We start from the raw sequence: 12,774 nt of genomic DNA on the forward strand, positions 1-12,774 counted from the left end.
AGACTAGTATTTGGAAATGTTTTTATGTTCCGATCATTTTGGTAGTGAATTTTATGTAGTAAATGCCAAATTTGTTCCTGTGTAACCAGAATAAGTGTGGCTTTTTGAATTAATTTTTGGGTTTAATTGGAGATGATGGTGTACCAAATAGTTGAGCAAGGGGTAGTAAATGTCATATTTGTTCCTAGTTTCTGAGACTGCTGATCAGCATTTTGTTTAACCTCGGATAAAGGGTTCGATCAAATTTTACAACATAGTATCTTAGATTGCCTTCTTGAAACTGAGTTTGGAGTATGACGATAGCTCATGGAGTAGCATTTGTGAAATAGAATTTAAGTTTATTGGCCTGGGAGTTTTGCGTTCTCTCTAATATTAAATACTGTAATTTTCCCAGCTTTTCTGGAGGTCTTTCACTTTTATGAGCTATATGCATTATCACTTCATTCCCAAGTTCAGTGCTTTTAAGGACTCGCTGTTCCTTTGTTTGTTTTATCTCGATTTTTTTTAAGAACATTTATAAGTTTTTGTTCGTTCTTGTGGTAAGCTAACAGATAATGTGTAATGTCCTATTCACCAAACGTGATTTCTTTCTGGTTGTGTTTTGGGATTCTGTTTTCAATCAAATAACCTTTTGAATAATGCAGCTTGGAGGGTTATAGCCAGTATTACCATTGATGAGGTCGTTGCATTAGGAGTTGTTGGCCATTTTTAATTTGGACAAACCTCTCCTGCAGGTATATATTGTTGATGTATTTGGTGGTCACTTTTGTTTTGATAATTGCTGTTTGTATTCTGTGGAATGCATATTTTTTCACATTGCGTCACTGTGGACGTTACGTTATTTTAAATTTGCCTAGTATTGTGAATGATTGTTCCACCATATGGTTTAATTGAACAGGGAACATTTAAGCTCAGAATCTCCACCCCTTCCGCTCCTTCAATTTTGGATTCCTTGAATGCCCATTGTTACATTGCATTGTAAATCATTTATTTTAGCTCCTTCAATTGTAGGGGTAAAGGATAAAAATCTAATCATACTGACCAGAAGAAGAGTGTTGATGGAGTTGGGTTTACATTACCCCAGTAATTTGGATAATTACTTGTGCACTACCCCATGTACATACATGTTCAATTAATTGGAAAATATAAGCTACAGATGCAAATTCTAAAACTCTAGCTTCTTTGACAGAAAAATGACTATTGCCTCAACTTTTTGGGACCATGCTTGTATGTTGTTGGCAGTTAGCAAATAGTGATGCTGATTGAGCTTAAAGTCTGTTAACTTGCAACTACATTGCTTGATGGCATCAAAAGAGTTAATTTCAAAATGATTTTCAAGCTTATTAGACCCCTTCTGAGATTTCAAAGTGTACTTCCCTTTTCCACTCAAAGAAAAACTAGCATTACTTTATCACATTTCGATGGACTAGTTTAACATTTTCCTGATAGGAGACTCAACCCAATGTGCAAACGATTCAGTGATGGAAATAAGAAGGGGCATTTTTGTTTATTTGATGGCTTTGCTGATATATTTTTCAGCTGATTAAACTGGAGGAATGGGTATATTACAGCAATTTCATGTTACCAGCCACCAGTTGTTTTTATTCCTTGAGCCCTTCCTAATATGTCAAACAATCATTTTGGATGCTTAACTAATTGAGCTGTGCTACTGGGGTTCCTGTGACTTATTTCCATAATAGTTTAATGGGATGAAGCCACTTTATGCTTCTTTTTATTGAATTTCAGTGATTTCCTTTAACTGGCTTTTAGAGTATTTGTTCTGTGCAACCTTCTAGCATAATCTGCTTAATTGTGTTCTAGAATTGAATGTAGATTCTTACTACTTTTTCCACATTACTATCAGCCCTTGGAAAGAAAAATGGCTACTGACCTTGTCAACGCTGCAACAAGTGAGAAACTCTCTGAGATGGATTGGATGAAAAACATTGAAATTTGCTAATTAGTTGCATGTGACCACAGGTATAACCATTTTCAGATACCTTTATATAGCAGATAATTAACATTTTTTGGTCTCTCTGTCTCTCTATGCATGTTAACAAAGAACTTGCATAGTTCTAAGATTGGTTTCAGTAAAATTTTGTTCTTTATAAGGTCTTGTCTCGATTGCTGGAAAGATAGCACAGGTTGCATACAGTGAATGGCTTAATTAACTCTTGTGCTTCTTTGTTGCTTGTGCATTTATTGAAATTTTTAGTTCTCATCCAAGATTTATTTTTGTATTCCTGTTTCACAGAAAAGCTAGAGATGTAATCAAAGCTGTTAAGAAATGCTTGGGAAGCAAAAATGCTAACACCCAACTACTAGCTGTAATGGTGAGCATCTTCTAGGTTCAAAATCATGTAACAAAACTACATGTTTTCTCTTATTATAAATGAATAAGCTTTCAAATTAGGTGGTACACCAAGCAAAATTTTTTACTCACTGGAAGTTGTAGCAGAATTTCATATGGATTTATGTAATGAAGAACGGGAAATAGTGATTGTATATCTATTGAGATGTCTTCTTCTTTTTGTTAGTTTTAATATTTTACTGGATACCAACGTACAAATGGATGTGTTTGAGCTATACATGACTGGTCTAATTTAACATGCTATAATTATTTTCCATTATGGACACTCATTGATTTGTTTATGGTGACCGAACCATGATTCATTTGGTACTTGTTCAACATCTGGAAAACATGGTGGTCCTCAACTGAAAGACAAGCAGATATTTATACAACAGGAATAAGTGCATGCTTCATCTCCCGTGTTGTTCTTCTATCTAACGTAATGCTTCCTATTTAATGGGTTGAAACTATTTCATACACAACTACTCCATTAGATTTAAGTTTCTGCCTGCAAAAAAGAATTTTTAATTACATGAAACTTGTTTGAGGGCATCTATTACCCGGGCTGTTTCCTGGCCCCCCTCCCTATACGAATGATGAATGTGGGAATTTTCATGGCTTTAATCTTTTGTCGGCATTATTTCAAAGAACTATTATTAATCTGATATTGGTATATTAGTATTGCACCGTCAAAACGGGTTGGTTTCTGCATGACTTATTGATCATGCAGTTTACAGTCTAAGGTTTATGTTTTTGATTGATCTCTAGTCCTTTTTCTGCTATGCTTTCTTGGAATTTAGTACTTCAAATGATCAGGTACTAAATCTTTTTTAAATAGTCAGAACGATTAATAATTTTTAGTATTTCAGTTGCTGGAGATGCTGATGAACAATATTGGAGACCAGTCCATAAGCAGGTTATAGACGCAGGAGTCCTTCCTGTACTTGTAAAGATAGTAAAGAAAAAGGTTTGTCCTTTCTCTGAGCCAAAACCCAATTTCTTGTTTATTCAGTTTTTGCTTAAGTTAATTTTGTGTCCTTGATGTTCTACAGTTGGACCTGCCAGCACGAGAGAAAATATTTCTTTTGTTAGATGCTGTGCAGACGTCTGTTGGTGGTGCTTCTGGGAGATTTCCTCAGTATTATTCTGCATACTATGAATTGGTGGTGGCTACACATCAAGTTGTTTTGTATAGTCAAATCTGTCTGATTATCTCTTTAGTAGTTATCCTCGTCAATGAAAATCACATGCTGGTTAATTAACTTGGCTTTCATCTGATTCTCTTCTATTGCCACTTTTGCAAATCTGTTTTACAAAATCCTCTTTAGTATCTTAAATATTTGTTGATTTTACGTATAATTTATTTCGATTTCTGATCCACCAGGATAATGCTTCAAGATGTTTGGGAGAGCTTTTCGAGGTTCCAATTTCCCTTCTAAGCATTTGATTTAATTTGGATCATTTTTGACAATAGGTATTTTGGGAGGAAAATATCTAGTCACCGTATTATGAGTGACCAACTAGTATTTATAGGAGTACAAACCTAACAAACTATTTACAAGAATATCCTTACTAATTTATTATCTACAAGAATACTTATATTCTCTTAACACTTCTCCATCAATCAATTTCTCTTGAATGAAATGACAATCAACTTCAATATGTTTTATCCTTTCATGAAACACTGGATTAAATGCAATATGAACAGTTGTCTGATTATCACACACTAAATTCATATGCTGTTTATACTCAAACCCAATTTCAAGTGACATGCTCTTCAACCAAACCAACTCACACACAGGGTGAGCCATAGCGCGGTATTCAGATTCTGCATTTGATCTGAAAACAACTGTTTGCTTCTTACGCTTTCACGACACTAAATTACCACCAACAAACACACAATATCCTGTGGTCGATTTTCGATTTGAGGTAGAACCAGCCTAATCTGCATCACTGTATCCTTCAATATCAGTATATCCATGATTTTGATATAACAACCCTTTTTCAGGAGTACTCTTAAGATATATGAGAATCCGTATAACAGCATCCCAATGACTAGTACGAGAGGCCTCAAGAAATTGACTCACGACACTCACTGCAAACGAAATGTCAGGTCTCGTTACAGTGAGATAATTTAATTTACCCACAAATCTTCGATATTGCCTAGGATCATCTAGTAATGCACCTTAATCTCCAAATAATTTCACATTAGGATCCATAGGAGTATCCACAGGTTGGCAACCTAACATCCCAATTTCGCTCAGCATATCGAGTATATATTTTCTTTGACATAAATAAATCTCATATTTAGATCGAACTATCTCAATACCCAGAAAATACTGTAAATGACCTAAATCTTTGTCTGAAAGTTTGCTTGCAGATTGGATTTAAGTTTCTGGATTTTCACAACATCATCACCTGTAATCACAATATCATTCACATAAACAACTAATAAAATCTTACCAGCATTAGAATGTCGATAAAATACAGAGTGATCTACTCTACATCTTGTTAGACCGAACTCCATGACAACACTACTAAACCGGCCAAACCAAGCCCTAAGAGACTGTTTCAACCCATATAAGAATTTTTTCAGATGACAAACCAACCGCAAATTCTCCCCCTGAACAATAAAGTCAGGAGGTTGTTCCATATATATCTCTTCTTCCAAATCTCCATGTAAAAATGCATTTTTCACATCCAACTGATGCAATGACCAATTATAAGTTGCTGCCAAAGCGATAAGAAGACGAACCGAGGTAATCTTTGCAACAAGAGAAAATGTTTCTAAGTAGTCTATTCCATACACTTGAGTAAATCCTTTAGCTATCAGGCGAGCTTTCAATCGATCAATAGAACCATTAGGCTGTACTTTTATAGTGTATACCCATTTATAACCAACAACAGGCTTACCAGAAGGAAGAGAGACAAGATCCCAAGTATCATTTTGTTCCAAAGCAGACATCTCTTCTTGTATAGCTAATCTCCAACCAGGATGATTAAGAGCATGGGTAATAGACTTAGGAATGGAGACAGAATCAAGTGAAGCAACAAAAGAAGAATATGACATAGAGAGACGAGAATAAGAAACAAAATTAGAAATAGCATGAGAAGTACAATGTCTCTTACCTTTGCGTAAAGCAATAGGAAGATCTAACTCAGAGGAGGGTATCATACCTGGATTTGAAGATTGAGAGTTAATTGGTGAAGTGCGTGGCATATCAGGAGCTTTCTCAACCATGGAACGATGAGAATAAACTTGAAGGTTAGGATGAGATAATCGAGCTATGGAATCTGGTGGACTAGATAACTCATGTAATAAAGAGGAAGGGACTGGTAAAACAGGAGAGAAAAAAGAGGGACACTGATCTAACTCACAAGACATACTGTATTTCATAAAATATGGAGTGGATTCAAATAAAGTAACATCAACACAAGTAAAAAATCGATTTAAAATTGGACTGTAACATCCATATCCTTTTTGCGCTCGTGCGTATCCTAAGAAAATACACTTAATGGCACGAGGATCTAATTTATCTATCCCGGGAGCAAGCTGATGAACAAAACATATACATCTAAAAATACGAGGAGGTAATTTAAACACAGGTTCATGAGGAAAAAGAATGGAGTGAGGTAACTGTTCTCCAGTTCTCACATGACTGGTTGAGATCAAGTTTTGCTGGATTTTTTACACGAACAAAGTGGCAATCAATTTCGATATGCTTTGTTCTCTCCACTTGAAAAATGGTTTTGCATCTTCCCTTAGCCAAACCTTCTTTTCTTCCCCATCAATGGGTGGGTCATTAGTGAGATGATCATCTCTATCGATGCTGCGCAGATATATCCGAATAGTTTTACTCCAATCTAAAAAATTTTTTCCACTCAATTTGTGTTCAGTAATTTTTGATGTTGTAGGAATAACATAAAAAATTGCTGTTTTCATCTCTCTACTACTACCTTTCATATCTGCCATTATAATTCACACAAGAAAGACCTAAAAGTGACTCAATAGGGTCACGTCAAAAGACAAACTGTTATATATCTGCCATTATAATTCACACAAGAAAGACCTAAAAGTGACTTAATAGGGTCACGTCAAAAAGACAAACCGATAACAGAGCCTGAAGCTCTGATACCATGAAAACTAAGAAAAAGGGAGAGAAAATACTCTTCTTCATATCTTTGGACTACAAAATATACAAATATATATACACAAGTGTAACCTAATTTAGATTCTAAAATCATGCTAATCTGAATCAATCTACTACCTAATTAATATATGATACTATAATCAAATCTTTCATAATATTTACAATATCAAATCTTTCCATAATATCAGATCACATATCTTCAGCAGATTACTTGCTAATTGTGTATTCCAATTGGGGGCTTTTTTTCCTGGAGCAATGTTTTTCATTATAAGCTCTTTAATAAGAAAAATCCCACCAAAAAAATAAAATTGTATTAAAAAAAAGAAATTTCCCATGTTATAGGACTCAATTTTACAAAAACTTTAGTGCCAAGTTTAGTGAATTTAATATATGACACTTTAACCTTACATATGAGGTGGAAATATGCTCTTGTTATACCTTTTGTGGATAAATTAAAGTTCATTAAGCTTTAAAATCCTGTAATATGTGTCTTAATTGCTAACAGTAAAAGCATACTGGATGTGAAAATATGTCTATTTAAAATCATGTAACTATGTGTCTTAATTGCTAACAGTAAAAGCATATTGAATTTGTTGAAAGATGCAAAAATGTGTCTAAGGTAAAAGCGAGATGCAAAGAAAAGGGAGATCAACACTTCGTGAAATCCTACATACCAAAAAGAAAAAAAAGCTATATGACCATATCTACATCTTTGTCGAGATGCCATTTGATAACCTCAATAGGGCCATTGTGCTCCTACACTGTCTGTGGAGCTAATTCTGCAATTCCTGATTTTTGTATTGTCTTCTCTATGTTAAGTATGTTTAGAGGAATAGAAGTTCATTTATCACATGCTCTGTTCACCGACACAGTTTTTGTTACCCCATTAATTTTGGCAACATTAAATATGCTGCTAGTTGTGCCTCCTTTTGCTCTGTAGTTTCTTGTCATCTTATCTTTGTTGTTTTGAGACTGGATGCTTATCTTATATTATGTCTACAGCATTCTTTGATCCATGGTCACATATTGATTAACAGCTTTGCAAGCCTTAGCAATTTTTTTTTGTTGACTAAACCAATAAGTTGATGAAAAGTTGAAATTATTGGAAAAAATTAACCTCAAAGAGGGAGGGAGAAGGGGAGCGGGGGGAGAGAACGAGTGTGTGTGTGTGCCCGCGCATGCATATTTGTGCGTGTGTGGATGCATGTGTGCTGGATATCTCAAACGCATGCAAAATTGGTTGTAACTATGTTCAATGTGTTTAAAAACAACTATTTTGTTCGGTGTTTCAGAAAAACTCTCCTGGCTATTTTATTCTGTTTTTAGACAAGACTGTGACATGTTTCTCTATCGTATGGCGTGCTCATTTTTGATGCTTCACTGCCCTTTTCTTCTCCAGTATTCTTCAGAAGGCTGGAGCTGCACTGGAGGTTTTAAGAGAAGTACTTGATGCTGTTGATACTAGACATCCTGAGGTTTGTTGCTTGCATCTATAGTTGTTTCACCTTAGTGTTCAAAGTTTTAATTCATTTCTTCTACAATGGCATGATAAAGTTTTAAACTAGTCAAAGTTAGCTAATCCATTTCTTTCTTCTTTTAACTTAAATTTCCTGATAAAGGACCTGATTATGTTCCTTCATTAGCAGTGCTGTTTTTGGACTTTACGTGGTTTCCCATTGCAGTAAGTCAGTTCAGTTATTTGTATTTTTTCATCTTCCAGGGAGCAAAGGATGAGTTCACTCTTGATCTTGTGGAAAAATGTTCTTTTCAGAAGCAACGTGTCATGCATCTAGCCATGACTTCTCGGTAAGGATGCCTTGGTTGGCAATAATTTACTTGTTCAGCTAAACCTAATATGAGTCATAGGAGTTGCCTTTGTTTCCTCTACCGCCCTCCTCTCTCTCTCTCTTGCACACAGAAGAACACAACAAAATCAAGTAGTTTATCACTTTTTTCTGGCATTGTCTGTTCAGAGATGACAAGAAAAATAAATGTTCTAGATCTATGGAAGAATGAAAATTAGGTGGTCTAGAATAATTAAATTTTCAGTGAAGTTCTGAGAATGAGTTCCACCTATTTTTGTGCCTGCAGAATTTGTATATGTTCTCCCTGGAGGTTTTTCCATGTGTAACATTTTGATGTTTTGAGGAGTGCATTGCTCAAGCACAGTTAGCTAGAGTTGGACTTGCACTGACTTGTTTTGCTCCTTGTAAGTGACAGATCTAGAAATCCACTAGTCATATACGAGCCTTAAAAATGAGTACATATATCTTTAGACACTGGATGCAACATGACTGGTAGTAAGGGATGAGCTATATTACAAAACCTACTTAGACAATTCCGCCATTGAATCATGTTGTATGCACCTACATGGAGTCGATGCCTAGAAGCAGTTCTTGAACATCTTCTTGACGCCGAGGCTGAAATTTTAGATGTCTGCGGATACTTGTTGAGACATCTGACAGCTGTATAGATGCCTGACAGAACACTGCATAAATGTGCAGCATACTGGTACGAGTTATCCCACACATACGAAGAGATAGAAATGTAGTCAGTAAAATCTGCAGTTGACTTAATTTACTATACATATGCTTGAAAGACAACTGATTAATCAGAATATATGTTGGTCAAATAATTGGAGGAAGGAGGGGGGGTAGGTTACTGAAATTGATGAGTCCAGTTTGTGTTGTCATCAACCTATCATCTTGTTTGAGTGGCCTTGCTAGTTTAATAAAATGGACAGTGAAGTCCTGAATGCAAGCAAACAAGTAGACAGGAAAGGAATTTTTTCACATTGTTGTACAAATGTATTGGTGTAATGTTGTAATTTCTTATGATAGCCTTATGCCTCATGTCATGCACATTTTGAAATGTTGAGCTTGACTTCACATCTTGTTAAGAAAATATTTATTACTCTAAGCTTGACAAGTGAAAGTAAAGTTTGACTTTGGATCAGAACTTAAAGTAAAGAAATGACTAATGGTAGTACTTGATTTCCTCTTGATTACACTTTTCATCCGTATGCTAATATGAGACCACAGGGATAGGTGATCATGCTTGGCTATTAACATACCTTCTTGTATCCTTGATCCTGTGTATGGACAAGAAAGTTCTCTGCATCTTGTGCTAGAAGTCTATCCGAACAGACGTCGAAGTGGTGCTTGGATTTCTTCCTCTGGCTTCCCCTTAAATTACGTGCAAATATTTTTTTGGGGCCAAATTATTTGCAAATATACTTCTGAAGAAAGCTAAGAACTTAGAAAAGAGGGTAGGAGGCAGTACTTGCCGTCTCCTTGCTGTTTCAACTTTCAATCATTTATTCTTCTCCTTATTTTTACATGTTTTTGATTTTTTTCTTTTTTAAGTCAACGGTAGATCTTCCATGTATAAATGTAGATGCCTCCGGTTGGGACTCTGAAAATCATTTAATCTTGATACTTTAATTTTAACTTGTGCTTCATTGTGTGCGGTTATAGTGCTGAGATAATTCTTACAACAGTTAATCTGTCTGGAGTAGATTGTAGTCACTTGCCTTGCCTAGGAAATTTCTCATTTTATTGAGCTATCCTGAATAAGCATATAATGCTGAAGCTGCTTCTTGAGAACTCTCGTTCATCAAGAAATCGAGTTCTCATAGGATAAACTTCCTTTCATTTATTTTGCATTTTTGGCGTGCTTATTTGGTCTTGGACTTGAGACATATTTCCGTGGTGATTACTCATGGCAAGGGGTAAACTAGCATCTAGTTATGTCTTTTTGATTGGGAGCATGACGTATTTTGCGGGTGCAAAGGAGAGAGTGGAAATGGAAATAAGAGGTGGCAAAATTTTGAAAACTTCGGAAAAATAATTATTATAAGGGACTGTTAGAGTCTGTGTGTTTTACGGGGAAATTTCATATTTTGATTTGTGTTGTTTGTCTATAGGGATGATAAAGTGGTTTCTCAATCAATTGAGCTGAATGACCAGCTTGAAAGAGTTCTCAAAAGGCATGATGCACTTATCTCTGGAAGGCCAACATCCACATCAATTCATGTTTACCATGAAGAAACAGAGGAAGAAGAGGAGGCTGAACAGCTTTTCCGCAGGTATGATCTCTTGATTGCATACAAAATCTGCTTTTATACTGGAGCTTAAAAAGTCCTGGTTACGTAGTTTTACTAGTTTGATTAATGTACAACACAATCATTGGTAGGATTAGAAAAGGAAAAGCCTGTCTTCAGCATGAAGATGAAGGCCCTCAAATTGATAGGTCACTCTGTCAGCTTGGATCTTCTGCACGAGCAGAAATACTTAATCGCCCGCTTATATGGCCACTGACTCTGGGACCAAAGCAAGACTCTAATGGAAGCAGACCGGCAGTTGCAATTCCACCACCTCCCGCAAAACATATCGAGAGGGAAAATTTTTTTCAGGATAACAAGGTGGATGGTGCTGCTCTTGCTAGTCATGTTAGGGGTCTTTCTTTGCACAGTCGAAATGCAAGTACTAGTTCTCGCAGTGGCAGTATGGATTTTAGTTATGACAACTGTCATTGATCTTGTATTTCCCAATTTTTGGACTTTGAGGATGTATTTCGTGACGCATGCTTTCATGGTGGTCTTTATTGGTTGTTTTCCAAAGGCGTGTAGCATGCTTTTGTCTGACTGTATGGAGCAGCTGAATCTGCATGGAGCAGCTGAATTTTCCGCGATAGATTAGTTCCTTAGGATAATTACTCCAATGTTAAATTTTCCTTTCTTGTTCTTTTATAGGAACCAAGTTGTTTGTTAACTAATCGTAACGCCAGGGTTTGCCATTGCAGAATTTTTCTATGAAGTATTTATTGGCATTTCTGTTGATATTAAATGATATTTGATGCATCGATTTATATTGCGACTCTAATGGTCTTCTAGAGCACGTGAACAAGCAACTTCGTAGAGTATAGATGCTCTTTCTCTGGTAATGAACTTAATTATATGGAAGTGAATGTGAGAAAACAATTCTAGGGAAGATAGGAGTGTGTATTAAAGCGGCTCAAATCTCTGGAGTTGTTTGGTAGAGTTGGTATAATTCAAGTCCAGGGCAAGAAATACTAAAAAATTGTCGAGGTGGTAGGTATAATATAAATAATTTCTTTGGAGATTCTTGTGCCTCTCCCATGATTTATATAAGAATTCACAGTTGTATTGAAAAAACTTGCAATGTCTTTCCTTAATTTAGCAGTTCTGCCAGATGAAAATATCTAAACAATTCATTCCAAGTGCTAAAAGTATTGGGGGAATGAGAATTCAACAATACCTTGGCTTTATTATAGAGTGAATATTGAACCAATTTAAAATTTGAAGTTTTTCTCCTAACTCCATTAGACTTAATTGTATCACATATTTCAAGAAAATTCGCCAAGTGTGCATTAGTACCTTGAATAGAGTTAGTTTCACAATGATCTTGTTGAATCATTTGGATCAAGGATGGCTTGATTTCAGAGTCATTTGCATTGACCATGGATCTTGTGCTACTAGTTTGCACACCCAAAGCACTAAGCAGTGCAAAGTCATGCAAAGCCCTTTAATATATTTCTAGCTGTTCAACTCATTCCTCCACCCTTTTTTCTTCCTTCTTTGACTCTCCCTTCACCCGCCTTCTTGTCTTTCTAGTTGTTGTTTTGAATTCTGGATCGGGTTGAGTAGTTAGGAGCAAAAACCAGTGCATAAACTATTGATAGGGTATAAATGGTAGCATTTTCACGTGTAAATTGTTAGTTAATCATGATATTTGAACTCTAATTTGGATAGAAACTATTTAATTTTTATCTTATGTTGTTCTAATTGGTGGAGAGCTCATTTGAGAGAAAATGGACCACTCTTACAAGTTTGGGACAAGGCAAACCGAAGAAAAGAGTAACGGAGCAAGACGAAACTAGAAGAAACAAGGGCTGCAGAATTTACATGGATTCACGGGTGGTCTAGCACTGGTCATCAGTTTGGACTCCATATCGGACTTATTTTGATTCATTTGAGTTTTGAGCTTCACCCAATGACCGGCACTGGACATAGGTTGGTCTTCAGGGGAAATTGGCTTAGTCACGACTTTTTTCAGCTCCAAAAAGCATAATCCTACTATATTTGGGTTAGAATTTTAGAAAACTATGAATAGAGATTATCTAGAACATTTTTATGAGAAAAAGCATTAGGCCAGTTTTAGTTCATCACTTTTCAAATCCTCTTCTTGAGAGATCTAGATGAAGAGGACACAACCAAGAATCAAGGAGTGATCAACATGAAGATTAAAGCAT

The 12,774-nt window shown here is 35.8% G+C and overlaps 1 pseudogene; it reads left to right on the forward strand.

Annotated features, from left to right (window-relative positions):
* Positions 1 to 742: 742 nt before the first annotated feature.
* LOC113701202 (TOM1-like protein 5) lies at positions 743 to 11,331 on the forward strand (annotated as a pseudogene).
* The last annotated feature ends 1,443 nt before the right edge of the window (positions 11,332 to 12,774 follow it).

The sequence above is a fragment of the Coffea arabica genome, chromosome 7e, assembly GCF_036785885.1.
Source record: "Coffea arabica cultivar ET-39 chromosome 7e, Coffea Arabica ET-39 HiFi, whole genome shotgun sequence".
Lineage (NCBI taxonomy): Eukaryota > Viridiplantae > Streptophyta > Magnoliopsida > Gentianales > Rubiaceae > Coffea > Coffea arabica.